Source organism: Catharus ustulatus, chromosome 5, assembly GCF_009819885.2.
Source record: "Catharus ustulatus isolate bCatUst1 chromosome 5, bCatUst1.pri.v2, whole genome shotgun sequence".
Taxonomy (NCBI): domain Eukaryota; kingdom Metazoa; phylum Chordata; class Aves; order Passeriformes; family Turdidae; genus Catharus; species Catharus ustulatus.
In genome coordinates, this window is record NC_046225.1 from 17,269,457 (window position 1) to 17,293,483 (window position 24,027).

The 24,027-nt window shown below is 40.4% G+C and overlaps 1 long non-coding RNA gene across 1 annotated transcript in view; it reads left to right on the forward strand.

Moving 5' to 3' along the window:
* The window catches only part of LOC116997074, a 322,705-nt gene that overhangs the window by 16,424 nt on the left and 282,254 nt on the right, over positions 1-24,027 (forward strand). The window contains exons 6-12 of the long non-coding RNA XR_004418068.1: positions 1,651-1,740; positions 2,248-2,428; positions 3,934-4,087; positions 4,721-4,954; positions 5,214-5,371; positions 18,448-18,535; positions 19,048-20,270. This is a non-coding gene — a long non-coding RNA (uncharacterized LOC116997074). The remainder of the gene's footprint in view (positions 1-1,650; positions 1,741-2,247; positions 2,429-3,933; positions 4,088-4,720; positions 4,955-5,213; positions 5,372-18,447; positions 18,536-19,047; positions 20,271-24,027) is intronic.

Genomic DNA, 24,027 nt, shown 5'->3' on the forward strand with positions numbered 1-24,027 from the left:
GGTGAAGGGAAGGTCCAGAGTCCCTTACCCCCCCAGCATGCTGATGCTGGCAGATGCTCCAAAAACTCCCAGCCAAAGGGGTGCAGTTGAACAGGTTCCTTTTCCCATTCCCTGATTCCCCCTTCAGAAAAGCTCAGGGTGAAGCCCACAATTTCTGAGCTCCAGAATGACTTCCCATGTCCTACTGCTGTATATGAGGGGCATTTCAAACACAAGAGGCTTGTGTGCCAGGGCAAGGAATATCCCATACTGCTCCAGAAATCACTGGTGACCTGCATCCAGCAGGCGTGATTGGAGCCACAGCCATGGGAGGCACCCCCTGCCCATGAGCCTGTGTCACCTCTCAGTGTTTCCCTCAGGAGATGCAGCCTGGATAGAACAGGGGAGAGGGTTAATCCTTCTGTCTCTACAAGGGTTTAATTGGAAAGGAATTGTCTTTGACTTAATTTCCTCTTTTGTCTCCACTCAAGCCTAGTGGATCAAAAGAAATGCAAATTGAAAGATAATATTTTGGATGTGCCCGATTTTAAAGTTGAACATGAATAATCTTTCATGCCTCTGACTTAATGTCTGTATCATTTTTGTCACAAAAGTCTTGAAACAATGAGTATTTCGTTATGTGACAAAAAGAATTTACTTTTCATCAAGAGAAGAAACCTGAGTGTTGCTCTCACAGTACTAGAACACAGCTACTAATTACCTCATGTTATCAAACCTGACATTATCCTTTAGATTAAAATACCATATGTTTTATTTTATAATGAGAGGGCAAAGAGCCAGTTACTACAAAGTATTAAGCTACTGCATGTCGGGTGCCACTATATAGCAGGGTTTATTCACACAGAAATTCAATTGGCTGATTATTAGATTATTAGTTAAAGCAATTTAATATAAAACCCTTCTCTTTTTTCTTTCCTCTTCCTTTCTTTCATTGTTATTTTCAATTATAGCACTAGGGAAGTACTTTTCAAGTGGTTAACTTAAGTTTGCTTTCCAACATCTCTTTATTTGTGAAGAAATGAATTCAAAGGTTCTGTTTTCTTTTTAGTGCTTGTGAAAATGAAGGATAGTTGTGCCTGCACTACAAGAAGGGTGATTTAGGTAAATGTCTCTGAGGCAGCTTGAGTCAATTTAGCTTAGACTTGCCCTGAAATTCTCTATTGCTTTGCTGCATTCTTCCCAAGAGAAAAGGTTTACTCTTGTTGAGCTCTATTGGAGTAGAAGGTAGTTTTGTTGGTGTCCTACATTATGGCTGACAAAAAGGGTAGAGAAAAATGCTACATTGAACCACATCAATGGGGAGGAGAAAAGATTTACTCACTTTTTCTCCACATGTTCAGTCTAGGGGTGATGGATGTCAGTTGTCGTCTCTAAAATTCACATCAGACTTACCCAAGAAATCTATAGGGTTTCTTTTTTTTATTGATAGTGTTCCAAGAATTCCTCATTTTCAAAATGTACATGAGAGATTTTTTCACAACTACTTGAGTGCAGATGCTAGAGCCATACATTTTGGCTGACACATTGGTAGAATAAATGCCCAGGTCTGCATTCAACCCTAGCTTGCGAAAGCCTAAATATAAACTTATAGGTGAACAAAAAAAAAAAAAAAAAAACCAAAAAACCCCCACCTACTTCTCTGCCATTCAGACCATACTGTCCTGAGAACGTGCTCCAGATCTGCACCATGGAACATATGGGAAGGCAAAGTCCTGAGACAAAACAAAAGGAGAATGTAAGGTAAAATGCTATTTTTCCATTACTGTGGCACTTATTCATAGATTGGGAGAAATAAGTTGTGCCTGCTCTTGGAACAGAGCCATTCCTTTGCTCATGCAGAGACATCTCTCAAGCCAGCTGTGCTGCCTCTGAGTTCCTTATTATCAACTCTTAGAAGCGTGGGGGAAAGCAACAAAATCATGACAATGATAAATGCTGCTTCTTTACACACTCACACGGTGCCAGCCCGGTTTGTGGTCCAAAAGCCCCACTGTGGTCTGGCTCTGAGTAAACAGAGTTATTAGCAGCCATGGGAGGCTGAGAGGTTGGAGGTTCGAGCTGACCAGTTGCTACAGAAAAACAACAGATTCTTCTTCTTTTTTTTTTTTTTTTTTTTCCTTTTATTGCTGAATCTTTCACACTCTGGAGAAGAGCAGAAGAGCACTGCTGTTGTCTGGTGGTTAAAAGCAAAATCACGTAAAGGGGGAAGAGAAGGGAGAGTAAAACAAAGCTGTCTCTCGCCCACAGCTCGTTAACAAACGCAGCAAGCAATCCCATAGGCACGCCAGGTAGTGCCCCTGGGCTGGCACGGTGCCCATCTGTGCCATCTGCTGAGGATCAAACCTTCCTCTGCTTCCCATCACGTAGAACCTGCAGCAGCCAGGCATTGCTTTCCTGCTGAAATCGCTGCGGCACGCCGCCAGCCCAGGTTAGCAGCTCGATAGCTTTTGCTATGAAAAAAAGGGAGGAGGGGAGGAGGGTGCGTTGCATCTTTGTATTTTCACAGCTATAATCTCTGCTACGGCATTTGTGAGTGTAATGGGACATTTCTCTAGCTATTTACAACTGGTCAGGGCAAGTGTCCTGCTTCCCATATGCCATCTCACTGAAATGGCTCTTTTTGTTTGCTGAGTACAACTTTAGGTGCAGGTTAGTGAAACAACCACAGTGGAATCATTGAAGTGATTAGTGGGTTGAAGGAGAACAATAAATGAAAATATGTTGTGTATATTATGAGATGCAGGACTCAAAATGACGGACTGTCACATAAAAGTGGGAACGAAATAGAAAATTGAGACCCAAAAAAAGGGCAGTAGTAAAAAGCTCAGTATTTTATTCCACATCAGATGGTTTCTCTTCTATCTAAACTGGCATGTTTCCTAGAACAACATTGTTTAAGGAAATAGCTGGCCCATCAGAATGTTTTCCTTCTGCTGTGCATCATCTACCTGGCATTCTGCTCTGACCAGAAAGGTAGAGTATGAGAATGGAGGGAAGCTTGAAGGAAGAAAAATTCCATGCCTCTAAAAAACAGTGCAGCAGCTCCAAGCAAAGTCATAGAAGTATAAAAGAAATTCACTAATAAATTAAGCATTGACATTTTCAGCAAGAGAAAATACATCCCAACTATCGTAATTTCTTCCGGGTTTTACAAGGCCACATCATCGGTTCTTCAGATCAATAAGAATATTGAGACTAGTGTCTGAGATTACATTAAAGCCATCTAATGTCCACAACACAAGGAGTTTCCAACCATTTTTTTAAAATCCGTAAGTCTAGAAGTCTTGCACAGAATTGTGAACAGAATCATGAACAGAATCATGTTGTTCTAGTTTTAAAAATTGAAAATATAAGATGGTACGAAATGTTTTGAAATGTCATGTGACTGCTTGGATCAGATGTTGCTAAAAAAGCCTGTTAGGGTTAGAAAATTAGGTTTTAGTTCAACTCCTGCTGGTCTGTGTTAAAGAGTTTGATTCAAAGACCCTTCTGTCTAAAAAACCCAACCCTAGAAGAATTGAATTTTCAGTTTCATAAGCCTGGGTTCTTTGGAGAACTCTCGCCTCTTCTATTTTACCTTTTGGGGGCTTTTTTCCTGCTTGCAAAGTTGTAAATCTTGGAGAAACATCAAAATTAAAAGCAGGATGGGCAAACGAGGTGTTTTGCCAGGAATAGTGCAAGTTTTACATGATGTTACTTTTAGACTGCTTTTCTTTCAAGTTGAATGGGCTCACTATACTTCAGAGCACTTGCAAGAATAGCTCACGTATTGATATGTGATACTGGGTTTGAAGTGCTGGGCAGACACCCTAATAAATAGTGTGATATTTAAAGAGGATGAACACCGAGTGACACCTAGTGAGTTATTAACATTTATTTTGTTCATTTTGCCATCTGCCTTTCTTGCTAAGCTTCTCGTGTTGTCAAATGCAGATCCAGTAGTTTAGCTGATTTTGTACTGAAGCAGCTCAGATGGACCAAAACCAAAGTTTTCAAGGCAGACTTGCCAAATTTTTCAATGGTGATCTGGAAGTCAAATACCCAGGTGTTTTGAAGAGTGAAAATGCTGGAAACGGAGTATCTCACTGTGAGTTTTGAGTCTTTTTCAAAACCTAACGTTCGTATTGCCACCTCTCCCTTAGAACCTTTGAAAAATACAATTCTAAATGTGTATGCTTAAATGAGCATTTAAAAATTAGTCTTTGGGTTCTTTTTGGAGACAACTCTGCAGCCTTTTGAACAGAGTTAAGGTAATTACTGCATCCCCTGAACTCTACTGACATGGTGCAGATAGGGGGAAAAGCCATCAATGCCTTGCATCACAACTTAATTGCATTTTACTAAAGCACACATTTGCTGGAAGCATGTACTACAAAAACCATGCAGATATAATTTAAAAAATGTTTAAATGAATTGGTTTGGGCTTTTTACTTTTGCAAAATACAAGTCAATGCTTTTACATTTAAAAAAATTCATTTCTGTTTCAAGAGACTTTTTTGAGACTATAACCAAAGCCAAAGAACAGCTGTACCCCACAAGCACAGGAAAGAAACTCTTGTATTTTTTCCCCCAAATGTATGGAAAATGCACCATTTCTGATCTTGTTACAGCTAGTTTACTGCAGTTTTAAATTGGCAATTTAAATTCATATTTCAGAGATTTATGTTGCTTTACTTTTACCAAAACCCTTTATCTTATGTTGGGTTCACTATTTTTCCAGAGCAGGATGGCAGGATCAGAATCCCCTTGACTTTGCTGTGGCAGCCACTGCTTGGGCTGGACACCCAGGTGAGGAAACAGCCCCAGGAAAGGGTACTCAGAGTAGTTCCTGCAGCTGAAGAAAGAGCCTACACCAACCCCAGGACTTGCCTGTGAGTCACCACACTGCTTTGGAGAAGATTTTTAAGGAGTTGTGGGACTTCAGGCTCGAAGGATTGCATCATGGTGAAATCAGGTATTGCAGGTACTGAGGAGAGAGGCACAGCATTTGGTCTGGGCTAACTGGAAATAGTTCATTTCTTTTCTGAGGAAAATGTCTCTTCAGCCTGACTTAAAAGCATTCAGTTCAATGTCCACCAAATGTTTCAGGTTGTTCATTTGGGGGTTGCTACTTTAGATTTTGCCCTTTTCATGAGCAATTGCCAGACAATTTTTTTTAACCCACTGGCATGCAGTGCTCCATCATGCCTGATTTTTCCTTTTCTCTTTCCTAGGAAAAACTGCTCATCAGACAACCAGCATTTGCAGTTTCCATCTTCCCCAAGCTGGGCTTTGGGCTGGAGGAGTAGCTGCAGGCTGCTGATCTCCTAAGAAGCACAGGATTTGGGGTCTCTCTGTGCCGCAGTACCAAGAGTTCGTTTATATCTTTCTGGTAAGTACATGCAATGTGGACATACGTGTAGCTTTTATGTAGCCCTCCTTTAGGGGAGATTCTAAGGTTCTTCTCCAAACACTCTCTCGAGGCTATGTCTTGGCTGAGTACATCCTATGACATTCCTGGTGTGTGCTGGAAGTGTTCATACAGTAAAATCTACTCAGAATTTCTACTGCTTTTGCTGGATAAGGTAGATGGTGTGTGTGGAGAGCATGCAGCCTGAGCAGAGTTGTGTGGGGGCACTTGGGCTGACCTGCTGTAACTTCAGAGCTGTGCATGGAATTAAATGCAGCAGGGTGAACTGCAGGGCTCCTCTTCCTGAATGATAGAAGTCCCTCTTGGCAGACACAGGGAAGCTGGAATTGCTGTATGGCCCCCTATACTGACACAACACCTAACATTTAAACAACAGTTTAATTTTTCTGGGGAGAAAATGTCTCTGGGGGAAAAGTGAAGTAAACCTTCAGAAAACTGCAGATGGAAAGCTTGTATTTATGTAAAATGGAAACATGCTGTGAATCATTGGAGAAAACCTATATTTTCTTGCCAATTATAACAATATTAGGTAGCAGTGCAGGTTTCCAAGGCAACCTGGCCACGGGTGCATTCATGTGGAGTGTGTGTGACTACCTGCTTTGTCAAGCCAATGGATGCATGTCAGAAGGTGGTGTGGGGGGGTGGAGTACAGATCATTTCATCAATCCACACTACAAAAGCTATTTAAAAGCAGAGGATTTAGGGCTTTTTTTTTTTTTTTTTTTTTTTTTTTTTTGGTGTATATCTGATTGTTCTGAGCATTTCACTGCTTTTCTAAAATTGGCACAATCTAGGAATAGGCAAATATGTGGGAGCCAGGCTGGTGGAGTGTCCAGAGGAGTGTTAGAGGAGGCTTTCTGGGCAAGTTAGTGTGAAGTCTGTTCATACATGCTCTGCAGAGATAAACAAATGTACAGCATCTTCCTCAAATAATCTTTCTTCTTCCTTTTGCCTGAACTGATACCAGCCTGTATTTCCCAAGGTGTTAAACCAAAGGAGTTCTTCCAACACCTCAGATTTCTTGCCTTCAATTGCAGTGCTTGGTACCATCTTCTTTGTGCCTGCTCCTCATTCCAACACATCTTTATTTGGTGTATTGAAGCTTTCCTGGCCACTCCAGCTGTCCTGTGAATCACAGAGAGCAAAACACACAGTGTGGTCCTCCCATATGTTTTCTTCAGGCCATCATTTCCTCTGAGGAGCCATTGCAATTAAATGTTCTGTGAGGACCCTGCTGTCAGTCTCCAGGGAATTCACTGCCTTGTCTTTGACCTTTTAAAAACTTCCAAGAACCACAGATTAGGTTTATTCAGGGGAAAAAAACCCCACAACATTAGGTCTGCCCAATACCTGATACAGTTGTCAGGAAAATAAAAAATACATCCCCATAGCCACCCAAGGGAACTGAGAAAGCAATGTGGGTCATGTTCATCAGCCCTGACTGCTTCCCAGATGCTAAGGCAGCTGTGACTGGACATGTAGAGTCCATCCTGTGCTTTAGCTAGTTGGGTAAACTGAGCCTGCAGGTCTGAGCTGACACCACTGGGAGCAGGGAAGATCACCAGGGGATGCAGCTGTAGCCTGAGACTTGGCCAAAAATTTCCACTGTTCTTCGCTAACAGTCCCCTTTCCAAATTTATTTTGCTTCAGGAAAGACTGAGGGGATTCCCAACTATCTTTCTGTAAACCAAAACTGTTGCTGTACTGAGTTCACTGTAACTTTACAGCTTCCCCTGGGAATTAAAAGCAGTGACTCATTGGAAAATGCCTGTGTGATACCTGCTGGCTCTGGCGTGAGGGCTCCAACCACACTGAACCTCTGGCAATGTGCACAGCCACGTTCCTTACTCAGCGCTGCTTTCAGAGCACCCACGGCAGCTGCTGTGTGCAGCGAATGTCAGTCACACCCTGAGCACCCAGAAGTAAGCTTGAGTGAGAAATTAAGATGCTGGAAATTTGTGCTTGAATTATTTCACCTAACTGTTGCATTTTACTGTAGATTACAAAATGTCCTCTGTACTTGGAGATCTGTATTCTCACACACATCTGACTCAGCTCCAGAGCTCACATAATGTGCAGTGAGAACCCACCCAGCTAACCAAGCTAGGAAAAGGTACCCATCTACCTTCCCAGAGATTTTCCTCTGCACTGGCTCTCCTGAAATTGTAGGCATAAACCTGTTTTCTCCTTGCTTGTGGGCAAGGGAAGATAAACTTGGAAAGAGCTAGCCCAGGTTGTGTCCTTTCAGTACCTAAAAGGGGCCTGCAGGAAAGCTGGAGAGGGACTTTCTTCCATGGCATGGAGTGATAAGACAAGGAGAAACGCCTTTAAGATGACAGAGAGTATGTTTAGATTGGATATTAGGAAGAAATTTGCTACTGTGGGGGTGGTGAGGCACTGGAATTGGTGTCTCAGAGAAGCAGTGGGTACCCAATCCCTGGACATTGATGGAAGGCATCGTAGGTGGCAGTAGCTTATATGAATATGTTCTTGAATGTGTTATTGAATGTTATGTTATTGAATACTTTGGCCCAAGTGATTCAGGTGCTCCTAACAATTAAGTCTTGTCTTCAAGCCTCTCAGCCCCCATAGAGTTCCACATTATTTGGAATTTTAGGTTCCAGAGAAAGGTGCATCAAGCTCTTGCCTCTGGAGGCAAAATCAAACACGGGATTGAATTGCCTTTCCTTTTTACATCATGGGACACTTGACAGAGCTACAGAAATCCCATTTGAAAAACGATAGCTGTTGATTTTCTGCTTGCTGAGAATTATTAGTATTTTTTCTTTCCTGCAAAACCAGCCATTAAATCAGCAAAGTGCTTTGGCATTAGAACCATTTGGAAAGTAAAAAGTACCGCTTCTTGTTGTTGAACTGCAAATGTTCAGTTGCAAAGTTAAGGGAAAATCTAAAAGTATGAATAATTATCTTAATTTGAAAGACATTTTACAAGTAAACATACTACAATTGTAGCTACAAATCAGATAATTGCTGAACATTTTAAAACCCAGGAGGATAAAATTAAAAACAATAAAATCAAATTTAAGTCCAAACAAATAACAGAGGCATTCTAAGTAGAAGGTTCATATTATTGATTTTTTTTTTATGGACCATTTCTTTATCTCTAAAACCTCAAATATCACATAGTGGTCTGAATGTTATAATATTTAAATGATCATATACTTTAACATAAAGTGGTTTACAGTCAGTTTTTCTATTACTGTATAAGAAATGTATCCATGAAACATAAAAAGGTCAACTACTTCAATGAAATAACTTTTGAAAATAATACAGCTTTACAGCCATACATAAATACATGTATTTTATTATGTCAAAGAATATGAAAGAATATAGCTCAGCATTAAACTGCAAGTCTTTCAAGGGATACATTATCTTTAAACTGGGATATATGATCATTGAAATACATTATTTCTGCTTTGAACTTTACATTTCCAAGTGAAAGGTTTTTCTTCTCCCCACTTCCCATCTTTTTTCCCCATTCATACGAGTTTATCAAAGTACTAATGTATCTTGTCACTATGTATTTCAGTAATGACTAATTAGAAATTGGGGACTGTGCTGGCCCCCTGCATTGTGTCCAAGCCAGTGGCCCAGCTCTGCCATGCCAGGACAGCCCAGCTGTTCTGATCCATGCTTTGGGAGGGTGCAGGCAGCTGGGACAGGGAGCAAAGCTGAGGTGCAGCCACAATGCAGGGGACAGGGAGGGTCTGGAAATATCCCCAGCCAAGATGGGACTTAGACTGAACATGCAAAGAGACAGTGCTTCATATTCATCAGAACTCCCTGAGAAGGTAGAAGGAAAGGGAGAAGAGGCCAGAGAGTATAATTTGTATGTATTTGGCCCTCCTGTCTGCCTGTGACAAAGTATGGCTTGGTCTGAGCTGATCCTCAGAGAAGTTCCAAATCCCTGGATGGATTTTGTAACTTCTGACAAGTCCAGAGCAGCCCAGATATCTCTGCTGAGCTGCCAACTAGTTCCTTCTGTACAGGCTGCCAGCATGTCCCCCTTGGCTGTGGGATCCCCGGAATTCCCAAAGCATCCTCTGTTCCATAATATCTCTAGGCCATACCCAACCTAAGTTTTATGCAACTAATTAAAAGGGTAAGCTTATTTCTGAGGAGCAGCTGTTCACAGAGTTGGGAGGTAGAAGTAAGGTAAAAAGCATTCCCATTCCTTACACATCCTTCCTCTGAAGCAATCAATAAGTTTAATTAGAGTGGTTAGGAATGAACTATGAAAGCAGCAAAGTTAGTATCAGATAAATTAGGGAAATATTGGGACAAGAGATATATTTGTGACATTTTTAACAGAAATCTGGCGTAAATCTTGCCGGTGCTGCTTGTTTTGAAGGGGAGGAGTGCGTGCATCAGGGCCTCGCAGCAGTGGAAGGGAAGTCTATTATAATCCATCCATTTCCCACACTGTAGCTGCAGTTCTCCAGAAGTAATTGGAGGGGAGTGTGGTATAACACCCACACCACCCTGCTGGAAAATACTGGTGTTCTCTTGCTGATTACCCCTAAAGTCAATGGGTAACATACAGGTTTGGTACAATGCAGTATGATATAATCCTCCTGTGTGCAAGTCATTGCAATTTGCACATACACTTCACTTCTTTCTAGTACAGAAAGAAATCAGTTCGAAATAAGCCACATCTCTTCCATTTCCTCTTGCAGCTGTGCTGGACCATGAATCTTAAAAATGCTTAAATACATATTTTTAAGGAGATTTTTCTCTCAAATGATAGGCATGATTCTAAGATGTGGAGGTTCTACACTGCAGTCACTGCCTTCCTCGAGAAAGAATTTTAAGAAAACACTCTATTTCTAAGTCAGATTTTGTTAGTGGTGGGGCTGTTCATACTTTCAAAGTCATGCATGTTCTTATGAGACTTTGCTTTATTTGGGACAAAGTGATAGAGCTGAGAGAAGCATTCATAGCAAATGCCTTTGTGAAAAATGCTATAGATCTGTTGATACCAGAATGTTTTGTGGGCATAACCTTTTAGTTCTTTTGGTGTAGTAAAAATGCATGAAATTATGTGTGAGGCACTGAACTCAAAAATTTTATTAGCTGAAACATCTGAACTTCTGGTTTAAAATTGCTACTTGCATCAACATTTTTTGTATTCAATTGAGACACTTCAAAGCAAAACATCTTGCATTTTGGTGGTTTTTTTTCTGAAAGGAAAGGGTTCATTTAGTGTGGAGGAGAGAAAAGATTGGATTATTTAGTCTAAAGGAGAGAATGTGATGGAGGACATTTTTGCAAATAGATAAAAGGCTACTGCAGTAAGAAAGGCAATAAATCTGCTCTCCATAATCAGGGTGGATACATGAAGAAATAATGTGGCTCTAACAGCAGAGGAAAAAAAGCCCAAAACATCAAACTAAGCATTAGGAGAATATTCTACTGGAAAGGCTGTAGCTCTTGGAGAATTCTGCCTGACTGGACATCTCCACCAAACTATCTCAAACCTGGTTTTGGGGTAAAGCACCCTCAGGATAACAGAAAGGACTTGTTCTGCCTGAGGGCTGGATAATCTCTGAAGTGTCTCCAAGGCTTGGGATTCTCTGGTGCTAAGGTCTTTTTTTTTAAAGACAAAGCACTACTAATATGGAAAGAGCCTGGTAAGAGATTGTTGGTGCAGCAACCAGACTGTCAAAGAGAGTTTCCTTTGGACAGCTGTGGCTTTGGCAGGGTGGTGTGGCTGTCCCCAGGCTTTGCACATCCCTTGCCTGTATGTGGCCTGCATGTGCACAGTCACAGATGGGCCTGGCTGAGGCAAAATACTTCTTTTAATCCTTCTAAGAAATGACAAATTAAGATGTGATTATAGAACTGTTAAAAAGGAATTACCACAGAGGAATTTCCAGATGGTCATGCAGAATTACTATTGAAGAGTGAACAGCAAGGTTGAGTTATTTATCCAAGTACAGTTCTTCTCTTTGTTTCAGGTTGAGGAGTCCCATTTTTTCTTCCAGTCTATGTAATAATTTCTTATGCAGTCCAGTTACAACTACCTTTCTGCCTGCTAGTTCCATTTTCTTGTCTAGTGCTGATAATATTCTTTTAAACCTAATTCCTCAAGAATATAAAATGATGGGCTCAGTTTCTTCCCTGCTGTGGGAAATAACCTTGGGACTTTTTTGGCTGGTGCTAAGCTTATTTGACTGAGTGTAAGGGATGCTTTGGTACTGTTCTGTGGAGCAGCGTGCAATTCTGCATAATAGGGTATCAGAGCAAATCACTGCTGATAACCTTCTAGGTTAATTGCTGTGCAAAGAGTGCTTTGAATCAACACATTATGTTAAATCCCAGAACACACTCTGGCTATCTCTTTACTGTGACTCTATGGGGCTTCCAATTGTTATTTATGCGTGATAGGTGACACTTATTTCAAAGCTACCTTAGTGATTTAGACACAACAATTTAATTATTTTGCAGGAGTTCATCCCTGTAGATGAGTCTGGAATCATATACATTGCAAATGTATATGTTTCTATACATCCCAGGAAATGCATAGATAATTCCCTACTCCTTTTTCTTATCAAAGCTTTTACATCCTTATTTGTTCTAGCTACATTTTTTACATTTTTTAAAGTGCTGAGCACTGCACATGAGTCTCAGAGGTCACCATGAGATCCTGATGGAAATCCTCACCAAAGTGGAGGTTACTGTATTTGATAGAGTCCAAATGCTGTGTTTATTCCAGATAGTCCTCTGGGAGATGATCCCAGGGATCCCAGGGATGAAGAAAGATTTCAGTCAAATCAATGGAAAAATTCTTCTTGTCACTCCTTTAGCTCAGGCCCATGGAAGCCCCAGGAATCAAAAACCTTGCAAAGCACTGGACTTGTGACTGCTGAGGATTAGGCTGTATTGCAGTTTTACTAAGGAAAATTTCTCGAGGTGTTTCACAGGAACTGGTTCACATTCTTATTGAATTTTGTGGCAAATTAGGTTTTGCTACTTTTGAAAAAATACGTCTTTATGATCTAACTGGATCAATGCTATTGTGGCCCTGAAAGGCACACTGCTAACACAGCAGCAAGTTTCCCTAGGTTAAAATAACACAGTGTAACAAAATAATGTACTAAAATGTAGGCCTGAGCAGGCTCTTGTTCACAAGTTCACTGACCACTCTTGTGACAAGAGGAATTTTGGTAGCTTGCTCAGTACTTCTTCACTGTTCACACTGCTTGTCTTCAGTTTCCTTTTTCATTAGGTCTTCCAAATCACAGCATTGTTCACAATGGTTTAAGTATTCTTGCCATGGCAGATTGCAAGGGAAGGCAGCTTCCATTTCTTTTTTAATCTCTTACCCAAGAAATTGTGCCTATGCAGTGCTCTTTCTGTATTTATTACTGTATCGCTCACAGCTTCACTTTTTGTTGTCTCACACCTCCTTGTCTGCAGTATTCCATCCATAGTAATGAAGTAATGACTGAATTCACATCACTTTGTAATGTGGGGAGCAGGGTAAGGAAAGAAGGGAGACAATGCTGCACACACCCTGTTCATCTCAGAAAAATGGTCTGTGTACACAACATGCAGTTAGTTCAGCTGTAGTAAAAAACAAACAAAATGCTGCTTTCTTACATTGCAGTCAGATAGAAGCTATTATAAAAACTTCCACTGTTGGCATCAAAATAAATCTTGGCTTCCAGATAAAGCAGTATAAGTTTTCTTCCCAGGTTCATAGAGTAGCTCCCAATTTACATCTTATATACAGAATCTGTGGAAGGAATGTGTATTAACTTTTTCATCAAAGTGTTGATCTTTGCTTTGTAGCCTGTGAGGCTTTCCATCTCTTCTTTATTGCTTTCAAGGTTGGTATGTGCTCACAGTGAGGACTGCTAAAACTTATTTTTCCTTAATCCTTCTCCATCACGTGCTTGGACCTAGAGTCTAAGCCTAGCTTATAGACTTTAAAGTTAACCTTAAGCATTCAGGATAGAAACTTACTGCAAATATAACAGTGTCCTCTGTAGCTTCTTTATTTATCATTTAATATTTTATGGTTTTCTGGTGGGGATTTAAAACAAAATATCATTTGAAGTTGTAAAATGCACATCTATGAAAGAAGTAATGTAGCTCAAAATACAATGTAGACACAGGAGTAAACAGCTCTGGCAATGAAGTGATCTCAACTACCCTTGCCATGTAGAGTGACTAACCTGATAGAATCATACCTACCAGCTCACACAAATGAGCAAATAGGTTTCAGTAAAATGCAGGACTTTTCTGATAAATTGCAACTATTTCCATGGAAATGATAAGGATTTTGCTACTTGGGCTATTTCTGTGGATCTGTTCTGTCACTGCTATATACTCTTTTCAAACGACACTTGGTGTGAAGCATTTTACTGGCTGGAAATCATGATTTCTAGTTTGAGTGAAGGTTTTGTAGAGAACATTTTCTGATCCTGATCACATCTTGGAATAATGCAGCTCTTTTGCTAAATTTAGATCATAGACTTGCTTGCACTTCGGCCAGGGTTGAGGATTATCCCATAAAGGATAGGTTTGCATTCTAATCTGAGAAGAAGGAAAAAATTAGAGGGTGGCATTCAGTGGTGAATAAGGAATAGCCTTCATTGGTCGTGGAAGCTAACATTTATGGAAATGTATGTGGTATTACCAGTGGTTTTCTTCTTGTACCCTGTGTATTTCTCCTATCACTCAATTTTTGTAGAACAGTCCATCAAGAATTTTTCTAGTGATTGACAGCCTGAAACTGGGCATTTAAATTTGTGGAATGGTATAGTGTGTTAGGTGTGCTGCAATTTTTATTTGGATGAAGGCTTTCAAAGCACACTTTCATCTGTAGTAAAAAGTTTTGGGCATGTTATGAGTCAGCAAACCATCATTATTCCTAACAGGAAAAAAGGGAAGCCACTCTTTTCACCAAAATCTGACACAAGTGAGGGGACCGCACAAGAATTTTGCAAACCTGAAAAAGCGTGTAAGAAGTAATCAATGTTATGTGCTGGAAATGACAGGTGCAGAGCAACAGCCAGCCACCTCAACAGTCAGATCTGGCTGGGAAGGTGTGGGTAGAGATCCTGCCGTGCCTAGCCCCTCCTTGGTCACTGAAATAATGGCTGTGTCTGTGCTTACCTCAGTGTCAAGTGCTTCTTCTGGAAGTTTTGGGACACAGCAGGAACAGGTAATCATTCCTTTAGACCCACACAGCTCACATCTGCTCTAGTCCCTTTGCAGGCTGTCCTGGCTAAAATCCTGAGGCTACACTGCTAATCTGTCTTAGCTCTGATGTGTGGCCCTGCACAGAGGCACCTGAATTAGCTGCCTCAGGCTCCTTGTGCTGCAGGTACTGCAGGTTGCCTGTGGGGCTGTTTTAGCTGCTGATATACTGCAGAACTTTGATGTCCACATTCTAGTTTAGAACAGATTTGTGACTACTCTGACCGTCCTGTGATGAGACTTAATACACATTAACCTTCTTGGGAGGGAAAAGACCACGTTCAGGTATCTGGGCTCCTTGTTGCATAATGCCTCTAAACTCAGCTTTACAGAGGCAGGAATGACCATGAATTGCTGCTACATGAAACAAGGAAGAGAGGAAAGACAAGTGTTTTTGGTGTATGGATATGTCTTCTGGGGAATGACCTACAGAGAAACTGTGCAGTGAAAGGAGTATTTGATAATGGCTAACACTCAGTGAGCAGTCAAATCCAATGAAGATATGCCTTAGAAACCAGCTGTGCTACATGAAAGAGAGGTGCAGAAAATTACCAACGCTTTCCTCAATATAATAAATGCTTTTTAACAGAATAGGCAGATGATGATGCTGCACAAGGACCTATCTTTCATAGCTTTAGTTTTATAATGAGACCACAGCAACTACCTTTTGTTATGAGCAAAGAAATGTGCTTTCTTTGAACATAAGTGCTAGTAGTTGCATAATACGAAACTTACTGATGCATATAATGGTAGCATCGGGCCGTCTGAGCACAATGTACGCTTTAAAATTAATCTCTGCACAGATCAGCAAGCACATGCGGATTCTCCCATGCTGACAAGAGCAGTGCACTTCTTTAGGAGAAGCCAAACTTTCAAAGCCTGGCAGCTGGAGTTTGCAAGCTTGTTGTTCCGTTATTAACTCTGTAAGCCTTAGGGAAGGGGTAATGGATGAGATGATCCCAAGAGGTCCGTCCCAGACCTACTTTGTTTGGTTTCATGGTTCCTAACCAAGCAAGCAATAAGCACAAGTGTTCTCTGAAATGAGCAGAGGGAAATAGATGTGTATTAGTTATGCAAGATACTCTGTTCAGTTCAAAGCCATGCAGTCCATTCCAGAGCTCAGCAAAGAACAGGTGCAAGGAGCCACAGCCACAAGGACAGCGCTTGGAGGGACCCTGTGACCCCTGGTGATGCTGAATGTACTTTGAGGAAAACCACGAGACAGTAAAGAATTGATTTCAAGGGAGTGAGTTTGGGCAGGACAAGACTTAGGGAGAACTTCTCCCAATGGACCTGAAATGAGCAGACCTTGCCAACACTGCTCATCAAAATCTCATTTATTTTCAGCAAGAAAAAGTGGTGTTTTACAGTGATACCAAAATCACTCAACCTATATTGTAAATACCAGGGATTTGAATCCAAATGGCAGAAATGTACTGGGTTTCCCTCTTGCTGACTTGTGTGCTGTGATCCTTTAGGAACAGGTCTGGGCGGAGGGGTCAAGCTCCCACCCAGGGCAATGCCAGGACTGCATCCAACCACATTTGCTTGGGGCTTTGTCAACTTGGGACTTTAAAGTCTCTGAGCTCTGAGATTCCATGCTTACTCATCCTCCTAGTGAGTTCAATTCAATCCATTATCTGCTCTCAGGACTGGGGTTACCAGACATTAACCAAGCCTGGTTACAGACTTTAGCTGTATTCTCACCTCTTTGCAGACCTTTTGGTGTCATCTTCAACCACCCTTGCAGCTTGCCTTGAAGAGACTTTTCTTGCATATTGGTGGTTTCAAGTAAGAACTCCCCCTTTTTTTTTCTCCTTTTTACAGAAAAGGAAGGGCAAATTTCTTTAGAATAAAATCTATCCCAGTCTTTTTGCAGTTCTTTGACTACAGCAATGCATTTCTCTGTTTCTCCCTTTGCCTTCTTCCAACACATCAAGCAAGCCTTCAGTTCAAATTTTAAATGGAACCCAGATGATTTGTAGGCATTTTGATATGCATTGTAGAATATTTGTACATTTATGAGCTCAGGTCAGAATTTTCCTTGTGTCTAGAAGAATGAGCTATCTTTCCCCATCAGCTTTCAGGGGCTTTCAGACATACATGAAAATACTCAGTGATTTAGGTACCTACTGAAAGTCATTCAGACAGAGGACCTATTGCACTTTTAAAAATAGGACTTTCTTCATTGTGTTAAAAATCCCAGCTGCAACAGCTGTAGTGATAAGGTGTTAAGTTGAACTCTGCCTTTTTGTAAAGCAGGATGGTTTTTCTCTGTCTTCTGGCAGATATGCAATGCAGAAAAACAAGTCATTAAAAGATTCATTTGTAAGGATAAACAGAATTGATGAATAAAGCTGTTTTGTGAAACTAGGCTGAAAAAGTATTTTTTTCTTGAGAGGTGATGATAGATTTCAAAGCTCAGTCCATGCTACCTAATGCCTACACCACAATTCTTCCCCCAATTAGCTGTTTGTAAGGCAGTGCCATCTTCCACTTGTCACATTATAGACTTTATTCAAATGAAATACCTGAAAGAAAAACCTCCAACCTGTCCAGTACCACCGAGCAGAATTCTATTATGTAAATCTACTTCCATATTTTGGGAACAAATGATAGGCAGGACATGAAATGGAAAAATAAATTATACGCACACAAGTAAAAGATCAGTCAGGCAATGTACTGAGGTATCATTAGGGCTGATGAATCACTATTATCATTATAAAAATAACATATAATGCTTCAAATCCTGCATCGTGGTTGACTTCTTTGCTGATGAATATTTATGCAGTTTCTTTTGTTTCTTTGTGTGTCTAACAGATGCCAAGCTAAGTTCAATAGACAAATTGCATCTCTGTGAACTGTCACAGCCTTGTCCTTGTTTTTTCTATAAAACTGAAGTTAAATAGCAAAATAGAATAAATAAACAGAGGTCAGAACCTCCATCTCCCTACAAGATTCAATCAAGTGATAAATAATCTGTGGAAGAATTCAGTTCAGATCAAAGAAGGAATGAAATTTAAATCTTCTTTATTTGAAACAAACCCTTGCGTATCTGCACTCTGAGGATCATAAGTTACCTAACCAATGTGTGTGTCATAACCTAATTAGCCACTTCTACTAAATTTCTCAATATTCCTTGTGTCTGTACTCCTTACCTTCAGTTCAGGATGGGAGAATTATTATAAGCATATGGGGTTTATTAGCAAATAAGGCTTATAAACAAATAAAAAATTACAAGGAGGAAAACAAAGATGGCTAGATAATGATGCTAAAAATCTGAGGTTAGCATAATTTACAATCTTTTTCAATTGTAATAAATCAATTCAATTATCTCAGTGTCTTAGCATAATCTTGTTCCCAAACAAACAAACTTTTATTTTTTTAGGGCAGGTGATTTTTTTCTTTTTTCTTTCCTTTTTTTCTTTTTTTCTCTTTTTTTTTTTTTTTTTTTTTTTTGGTGCCTCTACATGTACAGTCATTGATTTGCTTTGCAAGCTTTCTGTAGAAGGTAGAATCAATGGAGCAATGTCACCCAAACAACTCTGAAGTAGAATTTATAGATTTGGGGAAATTACTTAATTGCTGGAATGATGCTTGCAGCTAAGCCTGCCCACTCACACTTGTGCAACTACTGCGCATTACCCAAGTCCCAGGCATCAAATATATAAATAAACAGTATATACAAACAACTGGAAAATAATGTAAATACTTCTGGAATGTCGTCACTTTTTTGGGGCATTACACAGAATTTAACTGATACTCACACAGGGATACCATCTCTGAATTTTTCCCTTAATTCTGCCTAGAACAGCCTTGAGTCTGTTGATGTCTCCTAAGATGCACGAGGTTTCCCACAGCTAACTGGCTATATGAAAGCATACCAGGCAGAATTAGGTAAGGAATTTTCTGCTTTATCTGTACCAATCACTTCTTCCTGTCTTCATGGGGAAAGTCTTTCCTTGCAAAAGCAGCATGTGGGATTTGGTAGTGATACAAAGGGCTAAAGATGTACATGCCTCCCAAGACTCAAATAGTTCGACTTCACTAAGTGATACTTTTGCAAAGATCACGTGATCTACTTTGATAAGTAGAAACTCACACAAAAGTTGATTCTCCCTCCTCAGCTTGACTGTTGCAGTGCCCATCAGTACAATTACCATGAGTCACTGTGATTGCTTATAGCCCAACCTCTTCTGTGAGGTCTTGTAGTGCCCCTGTTCCAACTTCTTCAGGAGGCAAACTTGCTGATATTTTAAAACGGCAAGACTGCAACCAAGCAGTGAGCATGTTTTGGGGCGACAATGGGATTGTTTGTTTGTTTGGGTTTTCTTGAATTATTTTGCCTAGTAATGCAACACTATATTTTTTGGGCAGCATTGTCCAGGAAATTTTTTATCTCTTCACAGAAATCATCACCTGCCATACTCAGCTATACAGAAGATACCGAGCCTTACTCTGATCACCTCCTACTTCTGTGCTTGGCTGCTGCCAGGATTTTTGCCAGTGATGCCTTTGCCAAGGGAGCCAACAATGTGTAACACCACACCATTTGCTAGCACTCCCTACTCCCAAAGAATACATTAGGTGTGGAATCAGAGGAGTGTTTTTTTACAAGGATATCTTTTTACATACCTGTGTGGTACTGTCTTTAGCCAGTAGCTCTTCAAGTGGCAACGTGAAGTCATTTGATTCACTTGCTTGACCAGTTTCTAATTGGATATAATGAAGCAATGCGAGATGGCTGTACACACTCCCTCCAGCACTGCTCAATTATTCCTCGCATCTCTGTGATGAGATCAGCAGGACAATTTCATACACGCCAGGCTCTCCATGCAGCTGACAGTCCCACCCAGCTAATGAGGCTTTACTGCTGTTCCAGCACCATCACATTTTTATTAATTTGTCCTTAGACTTACACTTGATATTCCCCTCTGCAAGTACCACACAAGCATATCAGTGTCTTAATGCAAAACAAATACATGATCTGGTGGTGTGCATTACACATGTATACCTTTTGCTAAAAATCAGCTGTGCATTAAATGGATGGTATTTCTATTTAAAACAGCCAGCATGGTCTGAACAGATACACTTGAGCTGGTTGCCTAGGCAACAACATTCCTCAAATTAGAGGGGTCTGTAACAGAAGATGTTTATCTAGCTTTAATTTTGGGGCTTGGTTTCTAAAAATCTTAATTCACTCCTTTCAAAGTATTTTATCTAGTGATAATGCTACATTTCAAGCAACAACTAGGACAGATTCATCTACTGTATCTCTGCTGCAAATTATAGGTATAAAGTACATAAAATAGAGACAAAGGTTAAAGGGTAACTTATTTCACAGTTTGGCAATTGTTTAGATGGTTGAGCCTTGCCTCTTGGCTGCTAGGTTCATTGTATATTTGTTTACTGACTTCATTCAAATAAAGCATCAAAAATAATTTTTGTCTATTTGACTGCAATTGGACTATCAGATATCAAAATTCTTGGCCTTGTTTTTATGAAGTTCTGTATCATAATTTTCTGTAATGTTTTCTCCAAGTCTCCCTGCAGCATGCTTCTCTCGCCACAAAACTCAGCACCATGGATAGTTCTCTCTAATCCTGGAAATGCTGTTGTACCTACTACCGAGGTACTGTAGACAATTTTGTTTTGCTTCACTCCTTTTTTTACTAAATGGGACAGGCTTTTTCTCTCAGTAGAGTATGACTGCAGTCTCCTTTAATAAACCCTATCCCTCAGATGGATGCAGGACTAGGGTTGCATGTTAACAGGGCTTTGCAGCAAGGCTTTTAGGGCTCAGTGCTCCCACACTGGGAGCTGTGGATCCATGACAAGGCAGCTGTGCCACTCCCAGGGCTTGAATCAGTGTTTTAGGGACTACATCAGACTCTGCTGTGAAGTGGGGACACTGCAGGGCACAGCTGTCCCATCAGTGTGAAGGTGGGGGTGGCTGTACATCTGAGGGGATGCTGCAACACTGTGTTGGGGAGAATCATTTCAGGTATTCCAGTGTTGCTTCCCAGGAGCTCAGCACCCAGAACTGAAGGGCAAATCCCAAAATGTTTTTCTCCCATTAGTCGTTACTTAGCTCAGGAGATAGTTAAAATATTCAGTGTTAGGTAACTTCTGTTGTTCTTTCAGCATCAGAGGCCTCTGAAAAGCCAAGGAGGTCATGGTAGCATTGGCTCGTCCTGCAGGTCTGTGGCAGGTGACTAATTAGTTTCAGAGGAGACTGTCTGTGCAAAGTTGTCCCCACTCAGGATCTCTTGGGAGCTGCTTTCTGGTTTTCCAGAGACACTGAAAGGAATTAAAATTAATAGGAAGTGAGCATTCATATTTCTTAAGAAGTTTCAAAAGCAAAGGCTTAATGTTTCTGTGGGTGGTTTTTTCCAAAGTGCTTGAGAGATTTGAGAGCACGAGGCTGCCTGCAAGACAGCAGGGCTGCACTCCTCAATCCCTTTAGGGAGAGGATTGTGGGTTGCTTATCCAAAGACAGGTAGAAAAATATCTCCCTGAACAAAAAGTTGAGTATTCTCCACCTTGGGTTTCCTTTCTGCTCACCTGGATTATACTGTTCTGTCCTGAAAGCAAATGTAGGACTGAGAATCAATCACACATAAGTTACTTCTGCTGTTTGAATTTAGATGTTTCTTAGTCCTTGTCTGGAGCTGTGGTATAGGGAGAGGCATGTACAGTTTTGTGTATTTAAAATTTGGGAGGAAAGAATTTGGTGTGCATGTGGTCTGGACAGCAGAAACCTTGCACAGATTACTGTGATATTACTTTTGTTTTGCCTTCTCCTCCAAAATTAAATCTCAAATTCATTAAAATACTTAAATCCCACATTAATACTGATTTCCCTACTGTAGATTGAAATATCTTAGTGCTTTGTTTCTAGAGCAGATTTTCTTGCTTTTCAGCCCTGTTTTCCACAGATGTTTTTAAAAACCTTTGCTAAGTGTATCTAGAATGCAACACATGGAAACAGTCATGTGCACTCGTGCCTGTGTATTCACAAAATAGAAATTAAACTGATTGGAGGAAATCTGGTAAAAACGACCTGTCAAATGTACTAAAGTTTCAGTGCAAAATGCAGGCAGAAAAATTTTTTCTGCTTAACTGAATTTGCCTCATCCTCTTCTTGCTGAGCATCCATTTGCTCCCTCTCCTGAGGACAAGATTTTTCTCACTGTCAGCGGGCTTCTCTAAAAATTCAGACAGCATTGTTTGCTGTTCTCTGCAGATAGATTCTGGTCTTTAAAAGCTCAGTCTTGCTATATGATTATGAAAGTACTACTGAATGTTACAATTCTCGTTTTTTATTCTTAATTGTCCATCACTTTTTAGTACCTGAAAATCTCAGTAGTTTAGACAAGAGAGAGATGTCAGATTCAGCTCAAAGGAACTGCCATGATAGCAGCCTGTCACTAGGACCTCTCAGTGACTCAAAATAAGATGCTTTGTTCCTAAGCCTTCTTTTGCATTTAGCTCTGGACATTTATCGTGATGACTTCAGCTTAGACAGATGTGTTTTCAGGTCCTGTCTTGTTCTTACAGAGAGATGGAAAAATGTAAACTAATTGCCAGTGGGGTAATGAATTCCCTCATACTTTGAGAGAGCCCTTTAATTAAGTTGTGATCCTGTGGATTGTTTAACTAATTCTGCTTGGGAAAGGGTAGCCACACACCACAAGGGTAGAGAGCCATACCATTCTATTCAGGATTAAAAAGAAAAACTTTGGTTTAGCTTAATACAAAATACACAAAATATAAAGTCTCAGTCAACTAAAATATTTTAGAGGAAACTTTCTCTTTTAAAAAGTTATTATTACTATTATTGCTTGGGTATTTGACCAAGGTTTTAAGATGTTTTAAAATTAAAATGAACATTTGGAAAGGAACAGTCATTTGGAATTGACTGACAGAAGTTATTTGTTTAAAGAAAAGAAAACAGAACAAAACAACAAGAACAACAACAAAAACTCAAAAAGAAAACCAGCAAAAACCAAAAAAACTCAACCCAATGTACCAACCTGAGATGTCCAGATTGTTGCCATCCTGTACCTTGTTCTTTCCCTAGACCTTCACTGACATGAGGAGTAAAAGCAAACGGAAAGGTTCTTTTTCCGAAAAAAATAAACCCTGTAGTATGACCACTGTTTTTTTCTCTCAAAGCGTTGATAGAAAAAAAGTCTTTACTTTGTGCTTATCTAAGCATGTGACATTCATCTGAATTGCAGGTGAGCTCAAAGAGGACTACAGATCTTCTGCTATCAGCAAAAAACAGCTTTTGAGTTAGCTCTGCACTGGAATAGCTGAAATCCTCTTCAACTGAAGGCAGTGGCAGCACAGTCCTTTATGAGAAAAACAAACAAACTGAAACCAATCTGTGGGGCGCTTATTAAGTCACATAGCCAGAATTCATGTACAGAGTATTTTAAGTCAGTAAAATCTGCTTGTGGGAAATACATTTGGGAGTAAAAGTACTTAGGATTTCTCAGTGTCATTTTACTTTGCTTTAATTTTCAAGTTAAATTTGGAATAGCTTAATGCTTTTTCTGAAATGTGGTAGGGCAAAGAATCTAATAACTGGAGAATGGCAAAAAACCTAGGATTGGAGGCAAGACGCATACAGGTGAGTTCTGAACCCTTGCTCCTTCCATGGCTTATCTTATCCAGTATGATCTATGCTTACTTGCTCTTAACAGCAGTGGAAGTGGAAAGTGCTAATGGTGCTCCTTCCTTATTTTTATTTTTTTGTCTCTGGTGAGAGGAAATTTATGTCAATCCATCATTTGGCAGTACTGGATGGTTCTGTGGAAATCACAGCTGGCTGACCCTTTCCTGCAGCAGCAGAGAGACCAGTTTAGCTATCACATTACTGTTTTGTGACTCCTGCTGGTACTCCCAGTCTCAGGACCACATCATCCACTGTGATTCAGAGGGTTAGTCCTCCTCCATCTCATCTCCATGCTGGCTGAAGTGCAGACAGACATTTCTGTTCACAAAAGGCCCAAATCAGGTCCTGTTTTCCAACTTCATTTCTAGTGTCTGCTGCCATTGGTTTGACAGAGTGCCTCTTTTTTTGAGCCTGACACTGAAAACATGCCCTTGCAAAGTCCAGTGGTGTGCTCGGCACCTTCCACAGCTGTTAAGGAAGTGCAGTGATGGAACTCAGAGCTTCTATATACAGAAACACTCCTCCCTCTTTTGCAGTCAGCTTTTCCCACTCCCTTTTCCACAACCCAAATCATCCAACAGGCTGACAACCTGCCAACAGATCATATTGACTCCTTCCCTTCATATCTTTAGAGGACTAAGACAGTTCTTGAGGGTTTCAAGAAAGATACCTGCAAGTTGGTAGCTGCAGTGGTCCCAGCATAGCA